We start from the raw sequence: 15,448 nt of genomic DNA on the forward strand, positions 1-15,448 counted from the left end.
AAGTGAAACAAGTAAACATTTAAGCAACTATTTATGGCTTTAAAAACAGTAGGAGATCTTGGAAAAATAGCAGCCCCCGGTCCATAATGAGATGGCACTAATTTTATTTTTTTTAGTTATTACCCCAGTCCATAATGAGATGAGACTAATTCTATTTTTTTTTAGTTATTAGGCATCAGCGCCCCATCTCTTAATAGGAATCCGGCTTCCAAAAGAAATGATTCTAATAGGGCCACGTCACCTCGTCATCTCTCGGCCGTCCGATCCGATAGGCACGTTTGCTCGGCCGTTGAATCGTGGGTGGTCACGTGCACAGGTCACGTGCAACTGTCTCACTTCCAGATTCATCGGGTGGTCACGTGGACAGGTTGTCTCGCTTCCAGACTCATCGACGGGATTTGCGTGTGCGTTTCCTCCTCCAGTCCTCCGGCCCCGTTGCCCTCCGCGGCCCCCCGCACCTCCCTCCTCCCCCGCAGGCAAGGGCGGCGGAGCGGGCGACGCCGGCGGCTCTTGGTGCAAGCGTTTGGGAGTGGGGCGCGAGTAGAGATGGGTCACCGGCGCTAGCGCAGGGTGGCACGGGCCCGATGCCCGATGCCATGGCCCAGCAAGGCGTTGCTTCCTCAGCCCCCTGAACCTCACATCCCCTTCCCTCGGCGCTGCCCCTCATCGCCACCCTCCTCGGCCGCGGCGCATCAAGCCCCGACGCGCGACAGCCCGACACCCTTCCTCGCAGCCCCTGCGGCCACCGCCTCGTTCGTCACACCTGCGTCGGCGAAGCGGAGCACGGCCCCACGGCCATGAGCGTTGGTGACGCTCATCCCATAGCAGTCGCCATTTGTAAAGCAGAAGCAGCTCGACCGCCTCCAGTGCTTCCTTCCGCTGGCGTTGGTGAAGCAGTGGATTGGTCCAGCTTGGGGAGCCAGCAGCGCACTCGCGCTGCTTCTGAGCAATGCCTGCACACCGTGTGCTTGACGAATTGCCCGTGAGAAGTGCAGATAGCTGAAGAGTGTGAAAAGGCATGGTCTAGCAATGGGCATGCGGACATGGCCATGGAGCTGCTCAACATGGACCTTCCAAGTGCTAAAGCCACAAAAAGGCACTAGCAGATCATGTCTGTGCCATCCTTGTTTCCAATAGCCATTTCGTTAAATTCAGAAATTGGGAAACTATTTCTAGAAATAGAACCGTGGAGCCGGTCTAAACCCGTGCCGGTGGCCGAGAGCACCTCGCCCTGCCACCTCGACCTCTCGGCCGAGCTGGTCGGTGGCGTGGCCGCGACGTGCGGCACCGGCGGGGCCCCGGGCTCGCTCGACCGTGACCGCTGCTGCCCAGTCCTCGCGATCTGGCTCTTCTCCGCACACGCGCACACCACGTTGTCCGTGCCCTCGGTGCTCGCCCTGGAGGAGGGGCTGGAGCCCAGAGTTGCGTTGACGCACTGGGCGCCGCGCTAGGGAAGCGCCTTGTGCCGCTACCCCTTCCCAAGGCGACGTGCGACACGGTGCTTTGCTTCTGCGGCATCCGGCTCCACCAGATCGGCTGGCTCTGCTGCCCCGCCACGTTCGCCGTCGGAGCTGGCGCCGCGGCCAAGAGCGCCACGCCTACCGCTGGCAGTGAACGATCTGGAGAAGAGCTGCCGCAATGCCTCCTACGCAGCCAGGTTCCGGTGCGTACAGTCCCTGCAAACGGTAAAACCTTTTTCTTGCTAGCTTTCTCTCCTAAAATGATGCGGGCTGGTTTTATGTCATTTTCTACTTCTAATAAAATGCATGTGACAAATTGGAGTTGCAGAATTTTGGTTTGGGAAGCCCATTGCATATCTAAATGGGGAATCCTTTCTTGCACCGTCAGAATATAATGGACATTGTTGTATCTATTTCTTCTAGGTTATGAGTAAGCGCTATGTGATGTGCCTATGTTTAATGCTTTGCCTAATTGACACTACATGCAACTGACAGAAAATCCTACTCGATGAAGTAAACAAAGAAGAAAATTTCAAGCTGTTGTGCTTGCCTGAGGTAACTCTATCATCCATTGCACTAATCTGGATTGCATAATTAACCTGGCATATGGTTGAGACCTCGGCACAAGAAAAATTCAAATAATTTTACCCTTAAACTTTGGTATGTTCATTACAATGCATATGCATTTGTTCACTAGAGCACCAAATTATCAGATACAGATGTTTATGCAAATCCTTCAACAGGACAAGTGACTGAATTATTTGTTTTTCCTGTCTTCACTCTCATAACACAGAGTGGTTGATGCATCAAATGGCTCGATTGTAACTTAACAACAATCATTGTCTTTATCATATATAGTTCCTCAACTTTGCACTTCTCCATTCAAAATTTTTAGGAAATAGTAAGTATTATTTGGCGTTTCATTTAAGTGTACATGCCTAATATGTCAACAATCACAATCAAGTTACAAGATTAGGTATGACAACCACCTAAATTTGTTTGGTTAATACAATTTTCATTTAGTTGGATATGATGTATAAGTCGCTATTTATCTTGCAATACTAGAGTTCTAGAATCAGATATTAACTTTGTTAGATGTATAGGAGGTGTATATGTTTTCCCTCTACTTGGAGGGCTTCTTTGCATATGTACATTGTGTATACTTGCCCTCTCGGGCCTTGCAATAGAGGGAGTCGGTCATCTTCTAACATGGTATCAGAGAGCTAGGTTTTCTTACCTCATACCAATTCCACCGATCCGTGCAAGCCGTCGCGAACCCGCGCCGCACGCTCGCGCGCCCCTGCGCGCCGGCCCGTCGACGGGGAGGAGGCGCCGGAGCCTCTACCTCTGCCGCAGCCGCCCGCTAAGCGCGGGCGCGGAAGGCCCCCGAAGCCGCGCCCCGCGGGCTTCCCCGCAGGCGTGCCCGGAGCTGCCCCCATCGGCGCGCCTGGAGCTGTCGCGTCCCTCGCCGCCGCGCCACGCCGGCCGACGAAGAAGACGACTGCGCGCCGGCCCGCCGCTGCTCGCGCGGCCCTCCCGCGCCACCGCGCCTGGCGCCTGCGCGTCGCTACCTCTCGGTCGCCGTCGGGGAAGGAGGCGAGCGGGGCGCCCGGGGCGGGTGCGCGAGTCCGCGGCTCGCCTTCGACTGCGGCTGCGGGTAGCTACTTCCCAGTGAGCCCTTCGCACACTTTCGGTCCAGTGAGCCAGTTCGCACGCTTTTGGTCCTGTGAGCCGGCCGGCCCTCCTCTCCTCTCATTCTATTAAAAAAAAAGAAAAAAAACAAAGAAAAAAGAAGAAGAAGAAGAAGAAGAAGAAGAGAGGCTCGTTCTCTCCTCCATGGCGTCCCCTGGACGGGGACGCCCTAGCGCTGTTCCGGTCCCTCGGTGCCCCGTCATTTTCAATGGCACCAATTGGGGCGATTTTGTTTTCCATATGGAGGTCCACATGGATGGGCAGCTGCTGTGGGGCTACCTCACGGGTGAGCGGATCTGTCCTCCCCGTCCTCTTCTTCCCACGCCGCCCACATACCCGCCAGATGCCGATGATGATGCCAAGAATGCTTTACTTGAGGCATTTGAGACTGAGATGGAGAGCTACCAGTCTGATCTCGGTGTCTATGAGACTTGGCTGCGCGAGGAAAAATCTGCTAAGGCTATCTTACTTGCGAGCATGGAGGTCGATCTCTCGTTATCCCTTAGAGGTCTTGCCACTTCACATCTTATGTGGGATCACCTCCGTCGCAGTTACGAGATTCGTAACGAAGCAATGTACCTTGCTGTTGTTGAGGAGGCTCAGTCGCTTCGTCAGCTTGACTCCACAGTTGAGGCCTTCCACCGTCAGATGACAGCTGTCTGGCATCGCCTGGACAGTTTGGGCGCTGAGTTCTGCGGTGGTGGTACTTGCCGGTGCTGTGACCGTCATCGGGACCAGAGAGACATTCTTCGCCTTCACGAGTTTCTCTCTCGGCTTCGTCCCGAGTTCGAGACTGTTCGAGCACAGTTGCTGACTCGTCGTCCGCGCCCATCGCTCTCAGAGGCGATGCCTGAGTTACGAGCTGAGGAGACACGTCTTCGAGCTGGGGGTGTGACTTGTGCTCCGCCGCAGCCCTCCGTCCTAGCAGCCACACCTCCCCAGGTCTCTCCGCCTCCGTCTCAGCCCTCTCCTGTGGTGACGGGGGCACCTTCTGGTGTTCAGTGTGGCTACTGCAAGCTCTATGGCCATGAGGAGAAGGATTGTCGCAAGAAGCAGCGCGATCGATCAGGGCGTCGTGGCAGACGCTCTTTTCAGGGCTCTGGTGGTTCCTCTACTTCACAGAGTACTCGTTCCGTGTCTGCAGCGGAGCAGGAGGTTCTTGCCCTGTTTCGTCGCCTCACTACTGCAGCTCAGGCCTCCGGTCACGGGACTACAGCTCAGGCTTCTAGTTCCGCTCCTCCTCCGTCAGGTATATCATCCCCGTGGTTCCTCGACTCTGGTGCCTCTTTTCATATGACACCTCATGCAACACACTTGTCCTCTCTATCTTCCCCCGATCCACCTATTTCTGTTCGCACCGCAGATGGCACTTCTCTTCCTGTTGCTGGGAGAGGTGTTCTTTCGACCTCTTCGTTTAATGTTCCTACTGTTTCGCATGTTCCTAAGCTCACTATGCAACTCTTGTCTGCGGGTCAAATCACTGATCATGGCTGTCGCATAATCCTTGAGTCTGATTCTTGTTGTGTTCAGGATCTCCGTACGGGCCTTTTGGTGGGAACTGGGCCTAGGTGTCGGGACTCCCAACGCCTCTGGGAGCTTGATTGGTTGCGTCTTCCTTCACCCGTTTTGGCTCCCACATCACCCAGTTCTCCAGCATCCGTGTCAGCTGCTTCGTCTACCACTTCTTTTGCGCAGTGGCATCGTCGTCTTGGCCACCTCTCTGGTTCTAGATTGTCCACTCTTGTTGGTAGTGGTGTGTTAGGTCCTGTTTCTGGTGACACTACTCTTCATTGTATGGGTTGTAAACTTGGCAAACAGTTGCAACTCCCCTACCCTTCTAGTGAGTCTAAGTCCCAGAAACCTTTTGATCTTGTTCACTCTGATGTATGGGGTCCTGCACCTTTTGTTTCAAAAGGAGGTCAATCATATTATGTTATTTTCATTGATGACTATTCGAGATTTACCTGGATTTATTTGATGTCTTCTCGTGGTCAATTTCTTTCTATTTACCAGCAATTTGCCACCATGATCCGTACCCAGTTCAACTCTCTCATTCGAGTTTTTCGTGCGGATTCTGCTGGTGAGTACATCTCCACTGCTCATCGTTCCTACCTTGCTGAGCAGGGTACTCTTGCCCAATTTTCATGTCCTGGTGCTCATGCTCAAAATGGTGTTGCTGAGCGCAAGCATCGCCACACTCTTGAGACTGCTCGTGCTCTCTTGATCTCTTCTATGCTTGCTCCTCATTTTTGGGCTGAGGCGGTTTCTACAGCTGTTTTTCTTATAAATCGCCAACCCTCTACTTGTCTTCGGGGTTGCACTCCCTATGAGCGTCTTTTCGGCACCCCTCCTTCCTATAGCCATCTTCGTTGTTTTGGGTGTGTCTGTTACGTCCTACTTCCACCTCGTGAGCGCACCAAACTCACTGCTCAGTCTGTTGAGTGTGTTTTCCTTGGGTACAGTACGGAACATAAGGGTTATCGCTGTTATGACCCTGTTGCTCGTCGGATGAGGATTTCTCGGGATGTCACCTTCGATGAGTCCCGGCCTTACTATCCTCGTTCCCCTTCCGGTTCTTCTGGTACCGCTGAGTCCCTCTCATTCCTCACTTTACCTGAGTGGTATCTTCCGCTGTCGTCTCCATCCTCTTCACCACCTCAGGTATCTTTTACTCCGCCTCCACCACCACCACCTACTTCTCCACCTTCACCACCTCCTTCTACCTCTCCACCACCAGTCCCTCCTCCACCATCATCGTTGCGTCCTTCCCGTGAGATCACTCACTACTACACTCGTCGTCCGCGCCATGCGCCACCACTTGACTCTTCTCCGTCCGTCCTTGGACCTCATCCTGAGTCTCCTCCTCGTTATTCTCTTCGTGACCGCAACACCCTTCGTCCTCCCGATCGCCTTGGCGTCACAGTTGCTGTCTTGGCTGAGCCCGCGACTTATCGGGAAGCTGCCGTTCACCAAGAGTGGCAACATGCGATGGCTGAGGAGATTGCTGCCCTAGAACGTACTGGCACCTGGGATTTTGTTCCTTTGCCACCTCACGTCACTCCTATCACTTGCAAGTGGGTGTACAAGGTAAAGACCCGCTCGGATGGCTCTCTTGAGCGCTACAAGGCTCGTCTTGTGGCGCGCGGCTTCCAACAGGAGCAAGGTCGTGACTATGAGGAGACCTTCGCTCCTGTCGCGCACATGACTACTGTTCGCACTCTTCTTGCAGTTGCTTCTGTTCGTCAGTGGTCGATATCCCAGTTGGATGTCAAGAACGCCTTCCTCAATGGCGAGCTGCGAGCGGAAGTCTATATGCAGCCACCTCCAGGATACTCTGTTCCTGATGGCCTGGTTTGTCGGTTGCGCCGTTCTCTCTACGGCCTCAAGCAAGCTCCTCGGGCCTGGTTTGAGCGTTTCTCCTCTGTTGTCATCGATGCTGGTTTTACGCCAAGTGATCACGATCCTGCTCTTTTTGTTCACACTTCCCCTCTTGGTCGCACCCTTCTTCTTCTCTATGTCGATGACATGATCATCACGGGCGATGATTCCCAGTACATTGATTTTGTGAAGCAGCGTCTCGGTGAGACATTCCTTATGTCTGATTTGGGTCCCCTTCGTTACTTTCTTGGTCTTGAGGTCACCTCCACATCTGATGGTATCTTTCTCTCTCAGGAGAAGTACACTCAGGACCTCCTTTCCCATGCTGCTCTCACTGATCACCGCACTGTTGATACTCCTATGGAGATTGGTGTTCACCTACGACCCACTGATGGTGTACCACTTGCTGATCCTACTCGCTATCGTCAGCTTGTTGGGAGTCTTGTCTACCTTGGGATCACTCGTCCTGACATTTCTCACTCTGTGCATATCTTGAGTCAGTTTGTCTCAGCTCCTACCCAGCTCCACTATGCTCACCTCCTTCGTGTTCTGTGATACCTTCGTGGAACTATCTCTCGGCGCCTTTTCTTCCCTCGTTCTAGTTCCCTTTAGCTTCAGGCGTATTCTGATGCGACCTGGGCGAGTGATCACTATGATCGCTACTCTCTCTCTGCCTATTGTGTTTTCCTTGGCTCCTCCTTGATTGCCTGGAAAACCAAGAAGCAGACTGCAGTTTCCCGCTCGAGTGCTGAGGCTGAGCTACGTGCTATGGCGACTGTGACTGCGGAGGTGACATGGCTACGATGGCTTCTTGAGGACTTTGGTGTGCCTGCCACTGCACCCACTCCTCTCTCTTCTGACAGCACCGGTGCGATCAGTATTGCTCGAGACCCAGTCAAGCATGAGCTCACCAAACACATTGGCGTTGATGCTTCCTACATGAGATCGCAGGTGCATGATCTGGTTGTGACGCTCCACCATGTGCCTTCAGAGGTTCAGCTAGCTGATTTCTTCACCAAGGCACAGACCCGGGCTCATCATAGATTCCTACTCTCCAAACTCAGTGTTGTAGATCCACCATGAGTTTGAGGGGGGGTGTTAGATGTATAGGAGGTGTATATGTTTTCCCTCTACTTGGAGGGCTTCTTTGCATATGTACATTGTGTATACTTGCCCTCTCGGGCCTTGCAATAGAGGGAGTCGGTCATCTTCTAACAAACTTATCGAGACTGTTTACCTTTTCAACCAATTATGATCACAGATTCATGTACATTGAGCCCTCATGTTAACTCTTCCTCTACCTTCCTCTCAAGTTCAGTTCTTATACAGATACATCCTTATACTGCCAAACTTAATTTATATAACTATATTTTCATTTTTTTGTGCGAACTACATAAATTTTGCAAGCATTATCGATTACCTTCTCAACCCAATATACTCCTACAGGATCTGCCATTGGTTAAGACCATTGCCATTCAACCTGCTTCACATGGCCTCTGCTTTGCTAGGATGCAGGAAATGGGCAAATAGCCATGGAGATTGCTTCTGTGGACTAAAGAACCACCAACAATGTGATAATCATGGATCAGGTTTCAGATATTTTGCCGCTACCGATTGATTACTTTAGATTACACGTTACAACTTACAACCGGCATTGATATGAACGAATTAATAATTATCAGACTTATTTGGGGAGTACTACAACTTAGTGGACTGTTTCCTTTTTAATAGAATTAAAATCGAGCATTGAAATGTGATATGTATGCAATCCTTCCTATCTGATATAGGCTGTGCGGGATTGAAATGCAATATGCTATGCTGATTCCCACACTGATGGTCTCCATATGGACATCACTACTTTTTTTAAAAAAAATATATAGGTTCACTGGCCCTACTACAGCGCGTAGCGCGGCAAAGCCGCGCGTAGTTTCTAGTTTTTCTAGCTATAGTTGGTTACGTTGTAGTGTGCACAATGATGCTCAAATACTGTCTACCCACTTAGATCACACTTCAAGCCAACATTGCAGGGGTGGAGTCTTACACATAATCATAAATATGATATAGCTCACCTCTTGTATATTTATATAGTACCAATACCATGATATTATTTCATAGGAACCTAAAAGTCTACTATTGCATATTACTATATCTCTGGTCAATCGATTTTATAGTTTTGGGTATTCAGTCGATCGATGTTTATATTTAAGATGGTATATATGTTGTCCCCCACTGCCCCGTGACAGTCATTTAACATCCATGATGTTGTATGTCGGGAACGGCTAAAGAACACTTTTCTCTTAGTCTTTTTGAATAAGCCAATTTAGTTAAATACTCCCTCCATACTAAAAAAATAAAGTTGTTTTGAACAAGCCTTAGGTTAAACATTGGGAATATAAATCATGAATAACTTTTAAGTTTGAGTTTGGAAATGTGAAAACCATATGTATAGATTTGTCTTGAAAAATACTTTCACAAAAATTTACATATATTACTTTTTGATAAATATCTTTATAAAAATAAGTAGTCAAAGGTATGCTTTGGAGACCGTGTCGTTATCCAAAACGACTTTATTTTTTTAGTATGGAGGGAGTAGATAATTTCGTTTTGGATTTAGTCTACATATGTGTCCTGTAATTTCAAAGGGTCAATCAAACATATATTATCTAGATTCGTATGTGTATTTTATTTCAATTCTGTTCATTCTGCATTTTTTGGGACTTGCATTCAAAAGTCAAAAAAGTTCATAATAGCCGTGGATGTCAAGGAACTCCGCTCAAGGCACTGTCCAAGTACAAAATATGCGCAGAACTTCAAAGTAAAGGGGGGGGGGGGGGGGGGGGGGGGGGTATTTGGAACGGTTTACCTCAAATAGTCATCAAACCTGGTTTTCTCAAATTCCAAGAGCACATCTTCCATTGATCCAAGTCCGAAAGCAATAACAAATCAAGGCATTACTCTCATGAGAAAATTAAGAAATCTCCAAGACGCAACGCAAGAGGTAATATATGCCGACAAAACTTATATATAGCCACACGGTGCTCCTTTGTTTGCAAGAGCCTCTTTATTCTAGTCTTGGGAATATATGTCTTTCTGCCCAGAACAGATGATTTTTTTTAAATTTTAACATTTTTTGATAATTAATTTTAAATCTAACACTGTAAGTTTTTTTTAAACTAACACTTTTGACCGCGCCTATTGCCCTGGCGTGGCTAAATGCCTGTGCCGCGCCATGCATGGTGGCGCGGTAGAGGTTTGCCATGGCGACGACCGGTTTCGGTGATAGGTGACGTGGCAGCTCTTGCCACGCCACCGCCCTTGCCGCGGCAGTGACGCGCCCTGATCCGTGACGCGGCAGTGCCGCGCCCTGACAAGTGGCGCGACAGAGCCGAATAAATACCGCGTCTAGTACCGCCTGCCCGAGCAGCAAGCCCGCCTGGCCGTCGCGCCCGCCGCCCGACCGGCGGTACCTGAACGGTTTAATCCGAACGCGTCGCGCCGATAGTGGGAGTTATTCTAAGTATTGCTTGACGTAAAATCAATAGTAGATTTGTTTGTCTTTTGTTGAATTTTTTTCACGGCCGACGGGTGAATTTGATAAGCCAATGATTTGTGTTCCGTCTTTCATAATACGGTTAACCACCAATTTAACTAATCGATTATGAAAAATTACCACCGGCGTCGAGATACGTCGGGACTGCCGGTTCCCGAAGTAGTTGGTACATAATCTCGCCGGCAGTGCTGCCGTGACGCAAAGAAACGAATATGAAACAGATAAATGAAGTCCGTGCGCAAGTTGACAAGCTGCCACATAATATTTTCATTGTTTTGGCATAAGTTTGACATAGCATAACCAAATAACCCCGTAATTTTTGGACGCCAATATTTGTTTGACCTAACAAACTAAGACCCAGGAGTGTAAGGATCCCTCGGACGCCTCTGTCTCTTCGGATTTGTTGGCAACACATTGGGAGTGTAGCCAACGTCGGTATGGTCGCGTCGACGGTGCGTATGGCTCGTACCCTGCAAGTATATGATACGCACGATTACTTATAATTCTTTATGATCGTAAGTTCATGGAGCCTACGTATTTAAATAAACTATCTTTGATAGTACCTGTGAGGCTTCTTGGGTACCAAGCGGGGCACCATCTAGCTGAGACATGCCGATCTTGTGCTGTGGCCAATCGTCCCACTGGTCATGCTGTCTGCGGAAGCCTAGGGGGTCATCGTCATCGTCGTCCTCGGTTGCAGGGAACTTCCCAGCGCTATGATATAGTGGTGTATGCACCGTGGAAGTGGCACCTGTCATCTATTGAGAAGAGCCGGCTGGTGTCCTTAAAGAGGCTGAAAACGTGCCACCCGACCGCGTCGGGAGTGGCGGTTCCTCATAAGGAGTGTCCATGCAGCTCAGCTTTTGAGCTAGCTTTCTGTAGCTCTTCTTCACCTTTTGCATAAATAGGCGTTAAAGTTAGTACATTACTCAAACGTATATACACTAAAGAAACATTTTCGAAACGGACAAGTTTATGTTACCTCCACAAAAGCCGCGAGAACGCCTGGCCCCTAACCTCTAGACTCGTGAAGTCGGAACGCTGCTTCGTTGGATAGCCTTGACAATTGTGTCGCCTGGGTACAAAAATACGGTTGGACAATTTTAGTACACATATTTAATACCAAAAGGATAACAAATTGTACCATTCAAAGTATATTACCACGTATCTTTGAAGCGGGGCTCTCTCCAGCTGTGTGTCCTCCCTAGTGGTAACGTCGTACACATCTTCGATGACATCTTCCTCCGAGTCCTCGTCAATCGCCACGTCAATGTACGTGGGCTTGATATGTGTCCTCGTAGACCTGTGAAGCCACCGTAGGTACTCATCGAAGGTGTGCTAGTCGTGTGGAGGACCTGCATGGACCGGATGTCGTACCCTGTTCTGTCACAAATGGATGCACGAGCTGTGTGTCACGCGTCAATCCTTGGTCTTGTACCTCTTCCTGCGGTCATACTTGCAACAAAACGATGTTAGTTGTACCACACACCTCTGGATTGTAGCATTGTTATTAATCGATAACGCACCCGTATAATTCTTGGTTGGTGGAGTAAAGCGGTGGTGGGCAGCCTGTCATTCTCCTAAAATGTCTACAGACCTGGATGGGCAAGTGAATCTCGACCACATGGAAGAAAATAAGAGGAACGTCGTAGCGATACTCGTCCCTAGTGACAGGACTGAGATAGTACTGGAGCTCCAGAGCATCCCAAGGACACCAATGCACCTGAATTTTGTAATTGAGTTAGGTTGTGATATAGTGTACATCGAACAAGACACATGTATGATAGTAAAGAGAGCGTAACCTAGTGCTGTGTTAGGACGTCGAGACCGTCCGTGTGCTCCCTGTACTTGCGCCTCATATTTCCTCTAACTCTGCTTCTGTCCAGATATACAGAGCTGTAGGGAGTGTATCCTGCCCGTTCCATTGCTGCATTGAACACGATAATGAATTAGCCATTAATAATGAATTTATATGTAACTGCCTCTAAAAATATAGTGAACCGAAGTACTTACTGGTAAACCATTATTAAGGGGCCTCCCAACGGGCCATCGCTCCCAACACCATACCTAAAGTAGGTACGAGCAACCTCCAAGGTTCGCATATCCTGAGGTGCGATGGCAAGTAACGCATAGCTGTCGATACGTCCATGCCAGGACTGTGCTGCCCCAGCTGTACGCTGCTATGTTCTCCCACGGTTGTCGTATGTAGCACCTGGTTTTAAGAACAGAACCAGATATATACCATATGTGAGTCCAGGAAGTCAAATCTCACATATAGCTACAGATAAGGGTAATATCAAAAGGCAATGCTTAAATACATAGCGTATTAGTATAAAGAAATAAACTCAGAGTATAGACAGCGTAAAGACAACTCTGATCTTCAAGCGAAGACTCCAAATACACAGGGACAACTGACTGGTTGATCACAAGCCTAATTCCTTCAAACTCTAGCAATCTGGTACCCATCTGGAATTTTTTCAAAGATTTAAAAAGTAAAGCAAGCGTAAGTACATGTCGTACTCAGCAAATAAAACATCTTTTAGTGTTTATTGCATATACCATTAGTCAAGTTGCAAGATCATGGTTGTAGTTGAGCACTAGCATCATACTACCTAATGCAATACACCATAGGCAACAAGGTACAAGTACAAATTACTAGGAAATCCTTAGTGGTAGTCAAGGTAGACACATGCAGTATGAATTAAATGATTAAAGGTGTATATGACAACAAGGAAGATCCCATGCTATACTTGCCTTAAAACACCGATCCTTCGGTAAGCTTTAATCTTCAACGTTCTTCTTCTTCTTGATCACCACGTATATCTCACCGACTGGACGTAATCATAAAGCACCACACAAGTATCCATACAATCATACACGAAGCAAACAATAGAACTAAATCAGAATAGTACACAAATCATAGAAAAATAAGTAAAAGAGTTTGAAACATGATTCTATGCCTTGCTATGAACACACAGTCGCGAGAAGCACTCTAATCGGAGCTATGGTGAAAAAGATATGTCTAGCGACAGATCTACCCATAAGAGAAAGCATAAAATTGTAAGTTTCATGTGTTTTAACTATATAAAAGCATATATAAATTGAATTAAGTCAAATTTAGATTTGAATTATAAAACTAAAGTAAAACAAATCATATTTTATTTATAAAATCCAGTTGCATGATTATTATTCAAATTAGAGGTTAAACCATAAAATTTCAGAAATAGTAATATGGTAAACACCATTACTAATGCATAGATCTCGTCGCTATGAATCTAACGCAACTTGAATGAGTCTAAATAGAGCTAAAACGCAGAAGATATGAAGTAAACAATATTTCCTTTTATTAAAATAATAGATTAAATCTAACCTCAAATTTTAAAAGTTGAAAACATATTTATCAGTAGTATAAACATATATACAACGTAAATACAAACCTAACGCAAGTTGAACGGATCAAATCAGAGTTAAAACAGAGAAGTTATGGCTAAAACAAAATCAGTGGCAAATCTGTAAATAAGTGAAAGCGTATTTTATATCTAAACTGATGAAACTACGCTTTCCAAAGAAGAAAACGGATTCTGAAAAGATGCTATGTACTGCGGGTTAATTTGCCAAAAATAGAGGGTCTCTTTAGCAAAAAGAACAGCGAAGGGGTATCTTTCATCTGGGGCCGTCCGATTAGAAACTGGTGGCCACGATTGGATCGATGGGGAAGAAGACGACTGCGCTGGTGGGAAATAGGGACGGCGCGGCGGCCCACCATTGATGGCAACGAGAAGCTTCGCGGCGAGCTCGGTTTGGGCAAAAACGAGCCCCATGAGACACGGGAAGAGGACGGAGAGCAAGAGGATGATATGGCGAACCCGATGAGAGCATCAGGGTGGCCCGACGTGGCACGGCGGCGACGGGCTACGCTGCGGAACGGCTCGGCAACTCCAGCGACGATGCGGGAGTGACAGAGAGCGAGAGAGAACTAACGCGTGGCTCAGTAGGCTTCATTACCTTCACGCGAAGCAAGGTAGGTGGTTCGTCGAGTTGACGAGACGATGTAGCGGCGAACCGATCGGCGGCGGATCTCCTTCAGCGGTTGCGGCTCGGAGGCAAGGCAGCGTGCTCACGGGTGATGCGAGATAGGGCGCGGGATAGATGGCACGGCGCGGAGGCTTGCTACGTATGGGGCAGGGTAGCTTAGGGCGCACACCATCGAGCGGGACAGGGCGGACACGGACTCTGTGAGAGTCCATTTCGACGACGCAGCAGAGGTAGGAGGCAGAGCTGACGAGCGGGCCCGGGCGGTCGGTGAGACAAGGTGGGGGAGAAAAATCGGGCGATGGCACGGCTTCGGCCTGGGCTGCGGGCGTTGCTGGGTCGGTGCGCTAGGCCCCCAAGCTAGTAGGTGGCCTACCGCTGGTCTCGCGAGTGGGTGCTGGGCCTCGGCGCCAAATGAAGCTGGGCCCGCATGGTGAAAAGAGGGAGAGCGGCATGTTGGGGAGAGAAAGAGGGGGATGGCTGGGCCTTTAGGCCAGAATGGGGAAGGAGGGATTTTCCCTTTTTATTTTGTTTTTCTTTCATTTCAAAGCTATTTTTAAACAAAATTCAAAAGCAATTGAATTCATTTTGAAGTTTTAGATAAAACAACCATCTCAATAAATCAAATGCATCAGCATGAATGCGCAAACAAGTCGCTAAGCCCTATGACAAATTTTATTTTAAGGATTTTTTTTATTCTGCTATGTTTCATGAGCACAAAAATTCATAAACAAATCATTTTAACCCTATTTCCAAAGTTGAAATTTTTAGGGTGTTACGTCGTAGTATGTCAAGGAACATCCAGCTAATCGTGTTGCCCGAGGCATCTGGGAAGAGGAAAGCACCAAGAAAGTGCCAGAGCCACACACGAGCGAACCTGTCGATCAGAGCCTCCTCAGCCTGTGGGTCCAAGTAATCAAAGCGCTCCGTGATCCAGAACGACGAAACCCCGAATTTTTCCTGAAATTGACCAAAGAAAATGAGACCCCATGACTATAGGAAAACAATGCAAGTATTAAATAGACTTGAATTACTCACTTATTTTTCTTGGAAGCATCGTCGTCTGGTGGAAGAAAGCCAGTAAACTGAGTCACCAGCTCCCTCTAGTGATCGTTGTCAACTATCCCTGTCACTGAAAGTCCCCCCAACCGAAGGCCTATAATAGCCTTCACGTACTGCAACGTCAAGGTCATCTCGCCACAAGTAGGTGGAACGTGTGGGTCTTAGGCCTCCACCTGTTATAAGAATAGAACGACTGTTAATTGCCTCAAATTTGTTAGAAGAAAGTTTACATACAAAGAATGCACTCGCACCTGTCTACAGCTGCAGTAAGTAG

The 15,448-nt window shown here is 48.3% G+C and overlaps 1 long non-coding RNA gene across 1 annotated transcript; it reads left to right on the forward strand.

Annotated features, from left to right (window-relative positions):
- The first annotated feature begins 249 nt into the window (after window positions 1–249).
- On the forward strand, window positions 250–8,141 carry LOC136466910 (uncharacterized). Its single transcript, XR_010761499.1, has 3 exons — window positions 250–1,685; window positions 1,956–2,015; window positions 7,977–8,141. It is a non-coding gene; the product is annotated as an uncharacterized lncRNA (long non-coding RNA).
- Window positions 8,142–15,448: the final 7,307 nt, after the last annotated feature.

Source organism: Miscanthus floridulus, chromosome 7 (assembly GCF_019320115.1).
Source record: "Miscanthus floridulus cultivar M001 chromosome 7, ASM1932011v1, whole genome shotgun sequence".
In the NCBI taxonomy this organism is placed as follows: domain Eukaryota; kingdom Viridiplantae; phylum Streptophyta; class Magnoliopsida; order Poales; family Poaceae; genus Miscanthus; species Miscanthus floridulus.